The sequence below is a fragment of the Porites lutea genome, chromosome 2, assembly GCF_958299795.1.
Source record: "Porites lutea chromosome 2, jaPorLute2.1, whole genome shotgun sequence".
Classification (NCBI taxonomy): domain Eukaryota; kingdom Metazoa; phylum Cnidaria; class Anthozoa; order Scleractinia; family Poritidae; genus Porites; species Porites lutea.
This window is the reverse complement of record NC_133202.1, coordinates 43,284,738-43,292,709: the sequence shown is the minus strand read 5'-3', so window position 1 is coordinate 43,292,709 and position 7,972 is coordinate 43,284,738.

The window sequence follows — 7,972 nt, the reverse complement described above, 5'->3', positions numbered from 1 at the left end:
TCGCCCAGCTTGGCCCGCAAAAACAAAACTGATAATGACTCTAGACTGCTCAGGAATAGCGAAGGAAATCGCGATGATGAGTGGAATTTTTGTCCAGGGCAGGAGGCAGACATTGCTTTTTTCTTGCAAAAGACAAGAATAAGAAAGATCAGAAAAATCTTGCCCGAAACAGGGCGATCAAAAGCAACCAACCTTGAAACACAGAAACAAACAAAGTGGATGAAAATGCACTAATGACAAGTACACTTGTGTTTCCTAAGAGGTCCGCTAAGACGATTGAAGGAACAGAAAAAACAAAAATTCCTTCGAAGTTTGCAAAACGCGCAGCACGAAACAACAAATTTGGCTGTGAAGTTTTTTTCGTGTATTCTCAAAAAAATAGACACCCCGGAAAGCTTCATTGTACTTTTTTTTATTATTAGAAAAGATAGCTCTGTTATCTATATTGAAGGATGGAAGTTAAGCCCTCTCTCGAATGGCAAAATAATAAAAATTCTAACATTTGATAACTCGTTTCCGCCATTACGACATTCTCGCTAAAACTCGTATTAGAATGAAGACGGCTACCAAGCTTTCAAGCCAAAATGACGCTGGTTCACGCGCGCGCAATACTTGGTATTGAGGAAATCTCGTCATCGTAGTCGTACTTAGACTGTTCAAAGTCCTCTATTTTTCCGTAAGATCATCGAGATCGAGCGCTTTGCGTTACGGGCTGCCATCTTGTACATTTGAAAATCAAGATAGCCGTGACGGTAAGACGCGGTATATCTAAACGATCTCACGAAAAAATAGGGGACTGTGAACAGTCTAAGTCGTACTCGTCTTAGAATCTAAAGGTCCTAATGTTTATTTTATTGGTAGCTATGGTGACAAGACTCCAAAATCCACACTTGCTCGGGTATATGCTTCGCTGTGGATGATCGTCGGATTGATGTTAATGTCAATCATTACTGCCCAGGTCTCCTCGACCATCACCTCTGAAAACCTGCGCTCCTTGGATGAAGAGTTTGGCAAAAGGGTACAATAGCCACTTAAGAATTTATGTATTTTTAAAAGCTTTAACAAGGAAACGAAGAAACTCTAAGTGATATCGGCAAATCCCTATACAGCCTACGAACACTTATTGAATGATCAGGTTGCTTTTTTGTATTTTTTTTTCTTAGCAATTTAAGTGGTGTTTTAACCCTCGGACGTAAAATTCACACCCCCACCGTGGTACAAGAGCAGGAAGCGGTTTCATGGAACCCCTCCCCAGAGTTTTTGATTTGTTGCAGAATTTCGAAACGATTTTGCCTTCAGTGGAAAGCCTTTGACGGTCTCTCAACAAGATGAGGTATATTTTATGGGTGGTGGCACTAGCAGAAGCCGCCATCTTGGATTTTACCAAGAATTAGAAATCAGGTTAAAATCGCGATAAATGGTAAATCTTTTGTACTTGACATGTAAAATAACACATAAATAAGCACTTTGCATCATTATTCACAAGTTTTACTTTTAGTATTGAAAAAAGTTGAAAAATGGCTTGACCACCTGCTACTTATGACGTTATATCTCGTAACCATAGTAACTAACCATCACTAAACTTGTCTCAAAATGCGCGCGGGAAGCAAGCTTGACGATTCGCAAAAGCAATACAGCCAATAAATTAATGGCTATATATACTACAAACGGTCCTGGAAAATGTGTCAGCACTAAAACTTTTAACAAGAACAATAAAAAAACTGCTATTTGCCTGTCGATGTTGACCGGCGTTCAAAACAAACCAGTTGTTCAGCTGCTGACAAAGTCTACGGGTATCGAGAAATAACGAAAAACAGGCACATCTCGTAGATGAAGCATTTTTTTTCCCATTTTGTTCCACATCGTTATTTTCAACCGTTTTCGTGTTCGCGAAATGGCAGTTTTCATTTAAGAGCACAGTACCGTTGAGAGCGCAGCTCATAGAACTTAAGGTTTAATTGTTATACTTGAAGACAAAATGCCAAAGTGTGAGAGAGAAAGACCATGTGAACGACAAACAAAGGATTCTCCCTATGTAAAGGGAATCTAAGACAATCTTGGATTCTGGATTGTACGCCGAAGATTCCGGATTCCAGGTACTGGATTCCAAAATTTGCCACTGAAACTACAAGGCTGTTTACATGGAGGGAGGAAGATCCTAGTACCAGGAAGATCCTAGAAGGCGGAACAACTTTACGTTGGGTTTACATGCAGACATTTTGGTCTGTGTGGTGCCCAAATACAGAACGTTGGAGAGGGAATTAAAAATGGCGGGCGACATAAACAGACATACAATTTCGGCCCTTCTGTTCTCTTTACTGGCGTTAACAACCACCTTTCAGCAGAATTACTGCAATAATCAGCTCGTGGTAAAGGCCAAACGAAATGGTTGGCCTTTATTGCCGTGATTAGCCACTGAACAAGCCGCCGCCGTTTATGTCTGGTTTGTCCCTAGTACTAGGATCTTCCTAGCGAAAGCAGTTTACATGGTGCTAGGATCTTCTTACCTGTTAGCTAGGAAGATCCTAGCACTAGGGACAAGTACAGCCCTTTGCATGTAAATTGAATACATAAAACATATGGCGTTAGGATGATCCGCCCTCTAGCATCTTCCTGGTACTAGGATCTTTCTCCCTCTATGTAAACTGCCCCTAGGATTCTGGATTCCAAGCGTTTAAGTAGGAATACAGATTCCTTGAGCTGTATTCCGGATTCCACAGTCAAGGATTTTTTCCGGATTCCAAATTCCACAGACCAAAATTTCCTGGATTCCAGAATCCACATGCCCTTACGAAAAGATTGCTCACCATTAGCCTCAGGGAGTGTAGCACCATCGTTTTTATCTTTGACGTTTACTCAGCCCAAAGGGGATAGTTTTCTGCTTAGCTTCAGCTATTCCTTTAGTATTGATATCTAAATATGCTCTTCGTAATACTGCATAACGGTTTTGAAAAAATTGGAAAGGAAAATTCGCATTTGACGGGTCTAGTATGATACTTTCCAGGTTCATTAACCACAGTTAGCCATTTCGTGAACACCTAGGTTTTGTTCGACTCTCTATTTTCTGACTATCTACAGTTTCAGTCTCCTTGCCCGTTCGCACCTTTATCATTTAAAAATTTCCTTCCTAGACTGGAGTTCCAATGGGAAGCAAAGAATTTTTTGAGAAAAGCAGCTTTGAAGCTCATTCAGTGACTGGTAAATATACTTTATTCTAATGATTTCTTTTAAGTTTTTAATCTAAATTAGTTTGTGTATATAAGGAAAAATTGAACTTGAAAACGTTACTCGACGTTTTGATGTTTCCAACATCATTATCAAAAGTGAGAAATGTTAAGGTTAAAAGTTGTTTAAAGAGCGGAAGTTTGAATCACTTACATGTATTCGTGCGCGCTTCATTGTTCTGTATTGGTTTTTTCATAGAAAAGCTTAACAATAGGTGCAGTTACACGGGACACTTCTACCGTGGAAAATGGGTAATTGGCGTGGTGCGTGTGACCGGACTGTCCCATGATAAATTTACCATGGAAAATATCCATGGTTACGTCAAAAAGAAGAAAGAAACCGCCCATGACATTTAACGTGGTAAATAGCTGAGGGTTTTCGATACCCAAGGCAAACAGAGCCAATCAGGTTTCTTCATTTGACACCAACATTAAACCACAAAAACTATAATTTATTTTTCGACATTTTTGGCATTTTTTTAAATTTTACCTTCTTGAGCTATTTAAAAAAAATAGCTCATTTCTCTGTGTGCTCTGAGCGTATGTATCTTTGTGGCTGTGTTTGTTATGATGTGTGTTAGAGGGGCCAATAAGGTTGAAAGTACTATGATTTGAAGCTAGGAACCGACGAGATTTTGGCATCTAAACCATGACATTGTCAAAAGTCAAACAAGGGTACTTGTGACTGTCCCGATCTTGGTTCTTCACAATTACTAGTTTTTCGTCTTTTATTACGGCTAAAGGTGTTTAGAAGAATAACATTTAAATATCTTCAGGATTCAAACACTAAGCAGTAATGGAGCTGTTTAGGGGCTCTTGTTTTTGTGTGGGTGCTGCTTCGAGACATTTCTGACCTAATTTGGCTACCTCGAACGGTGCAACGCACGTATTTGTTAAATTATAAGTTCTGTTTCATCTGCTTCAAGGTAGACTATAAAGGATCATATATTTTTCAAAGTGCTTCAAATGAGACGTTAATAACTGATATTTAGATATGGACTTTAATTCGGTAGTATGCGGCCTATAAATTGTGGTTTTAGAAGTTTGAAAGGAAGCTTATTTTTTTTGAAAGCTATACCGAATAAGTTAATCCTGTAAATATAAGCTTTATTCAGTCTCGCTTACAGAGTTCAACAGACCTTTTTCGTTCCGGCAAACGTGAATTAAGTGAACAACATGATACATGCTTGCTGCTTAAGAGTCACCGATTTCCTTGAAGATACTTTCCCCCTGATTAAGACAAAAACATCATATATTTAGAAAAAAGTATAACTAGCAGAAACACATTCTGCAATCCTTCATTTCCTTATCTTTTCTGAATGTGCTCTTTTCATTTGGGCATTTTCACTGTAGAATATTCCACAGAAAAGGATCTTTTAAAGAGCCTTGAAAATGGAAGTGTGGACCAGATTTGGCTGTTTGAGTGCAAAGCTAAGGCAGACTTCCCTCTCATGGTTGTAAAAGTTCATCATGAAGCACCAGAAATCGGGGTACAAATAACGACACGAGATACAGAAGATGGTCGGCATTTCTCAGATTGGGTTGAGAACAATTTTGTTGACGGAGATGATTATGATGATGAAGATTGCAGATATTCGTTAAATGTGGCACCAGACCAGAATATCCTGGTGGCTGACGCTCACACTCAGGGGTGTTCAGATGTAAGAAAATTTCATTTTCTATTTTATTTTAAGCATAAGTTGTGTTATTGTCTCGAATTCTCCGATACGAAAACGTCCATTCTGCATGAACTAAATCGCAAGAAAACTGTAAAAATTGAAATAAGTACTTTAAAGTTAGTCAGTTACCATTGCTAGCCCCCTTAGCGTCATGTGCATGTAAACCACCTCCTCCGGCTAGCACGGTCACAATCTTTCTCTGTCAACCCCTGCCCACTGATTTTCTTTCGTCCCAAGTAAGGCAATCCAGGACAGTTTATCTGGATTCCAAGCCGTGGATTCCGGATTCTACGCACTAAATTCCAGTCTTTGTCAGTGTAACTTGGATTCTGAATTCCAATAAGAGTGAATGATTCTTTCTTGATTCCAATCGTAAGTAGGATTCCGGATTCCTTGAGCTGTATCCTGGATACCAAAGCTCAGGATTCCGCATTCATCAAGCAAATTTTCCCTAATTCCGTACAGTTCCTCATGCAAAAATTCGGCGTGTTCCGCCTGAATCCGGATTCCCTTGCAATCTAATAAGCGTTTGAAGAGGTGTGAGTGACCGGCGAGACTCGAATCCGGAGCATCCTTAGAGTCTAATTCTCTGGGCAATCCACTCTGCCTTCTCAGTTTAATTTCTTGTGTATTTGAATTTGTTTTTTCAACAGAAGCGCTGCTTTCATTTGTTAGACTATGGCAAATCCCGTAGCAGTCTGAAGAAGAATACGGAAAAGAAGATGGAATTGATCGATTTCTTAATGTGTGGCTTGGCGGGACTGCTGGTTGTTCTTTTCATTGTTGGAGCACTGGCAGAAACCTGCTTAAAAAGGCTAAAAACCAAGACAAAGAAGCCTCTTAAAGGTCCGTTTTACATTCTTAAGATACGTTAAAGATTGTCTTGACAAGCTCTTGACCCGAACTTAGCTGACATAAGTACGTCAAAACCGAGGCTAAGAGCTACAACGGCAGGATGCGCCAGCGTACTAAGTCATAAACCGCTTTCTTCACTTTTCCTACTGCCCGGGTATTTTGGTCGCTCTTTGCTATTCACTCTTAAAGCACCGAGAACCAATAAACCGTGCCGGAATCGGGCAGTAAGTTGCCTTGCCTCCACTGCACAATGAATTTGGCAGTAAATAAGTCTTGCATGATATGGTTAATAAGTAATTCCTGTGACATGCGAATTAGCGTCTAGTTACCAATCTAATCAGTGAATGTATCAAAACAAAAAATAGCATCCTCCAATCATACGATGTTCAAAGGAGGTCATGACCAAACTTGAGTTAAAATGAACGGCGGACTTGTCCATGCATGTCATTTGTCTCTAAATATTTTGAGCAGTGACGTTTGCGGTTACAGTGGTAATATAAGCTTTAGTTACCACTAAGAAGGGTTTAAGGAATGAGGTTATTAGCCCACCGCCCACATCACGCAGAATGCAGGGACATCATTAATTATTCATAACCAGCGAAGCGGCAAATTTGAATGCGAGTTGGTTGGGAAAAGCTCCAATAAGAGAAGAAAGGGCTGAAATTAGTCAGGTAGCGCTGACAAAACTTGCTTTCAGTGCTTTTCAAAAGCCAAATCCTAGAACCCTAAGGGAGGTTTCTTGAAGAAAAATGGTGTACTTACTTTTTGAATCTAAAACGAAAAAGATGAACAAGCTAAGAGTAAGCATTATCCCTTTTAACTTGAAAATACAGCAAGAATGGGCGTTTTTAGCACGGACACCAGGCACTTTGGAAAAGAATTTTCTGAAAATTTACGGTGTTTTCAAAAAACCTACGCGCAGCTTTTGAAAGATGGATCTTTTCCCTAGCAGAATCCGTTTTAATTTGAAAATCTGTTGAGTAGAACCACTATCCCTTTCACTTTGAAAACTTCTGGTAGGAGATGTGTTCGAAAATGGCGCGTCTCGAGCAAGCGAGGTATAATTGTCTTAGGCCCACGAGTGAATAGTCTTTTGACCTCGCAGTAAGTTTATGTACGACATAATCAAGATTTCTCGCGCGCTGAGATAAATGGAAAATTTCATTTTTCTTTCTGTGGTTTAACTTTTGAAGAAACAAAATTCCCGCAAAATAAAGCAAAGTGATTTTGTTAACCTTCACTTTGAAATAAGTGCACATGCGCTAAAACGAGTAAACAATAATAGCGTGCTGCATTCATTGTTTAGTTTTCCACCTACATCATATTAATGGGCATCTTATATTAATACATCCTATTAATACCGGTCAGATGTCGCAATGAATAATGCGGAAATCGAGAATATCAACGATAGGTAGCTCTTTTCAGAGCTCTTAGACAACGCGATCAACGTTTCGTATCCACAAGGTGCCTCCCTTTGTGGATGTAAAATATTTCATTTTCTGCGGTCTTCAGGTAAACGGAGAAGCAATCTGGGAATGGCGGTAAGTTTATGGGCGGCTCGAAGATGGAATTTGATTTGCTCCAACGAAGTATTTTATCGATTTTTACCACCAGGATAAGAGCTGCTGAACTAATCTCGGGAACGTGTTGGCAACGTAGTAGCAGTGAGCATCGGGCGCTTTTGTTTTCCTCTCATTACAAAAAGTCAACCTACTACCCCGACATTACGGTTAATGTAGGAGCTAATTAAGTCTTTTGACTTCGCAGTAAGTTTATTTACGACATAATCAAGATCTCTCGCGCGCTGAGATAAATGGAAACTTTCATTTTTCTTTCTGTGGTTTAACTTTTGAAGAAACACAATTCCCGCAAAATAAAGCAAAGTGATTTTATTAACGTTAACTTTAAAATATTCTCAAATGCGCGATTTTGCAAAAAAAAAAGGAGCTAAAAGGAGACAACAATAATAGCGTGCTGCATTTATTGCTTAGTTTTCCACCTACATCATATTAATGAGCATGCATCGTCGTGCATTCTTGGCAGCCAATGGTTGAAGCGCTTTCATAACGTCTAAGCATGACTGCCCGTAATATGACAGATCTAAGAGCTTTGGTGAACTGGAGGTAAATGTCCCGAGAAAAATAGCCATTCTGCGCGATGAAACCCACTATGGAGGACCAGAGGATCACTCCGCTGGCCTCTACCCTTCGATCT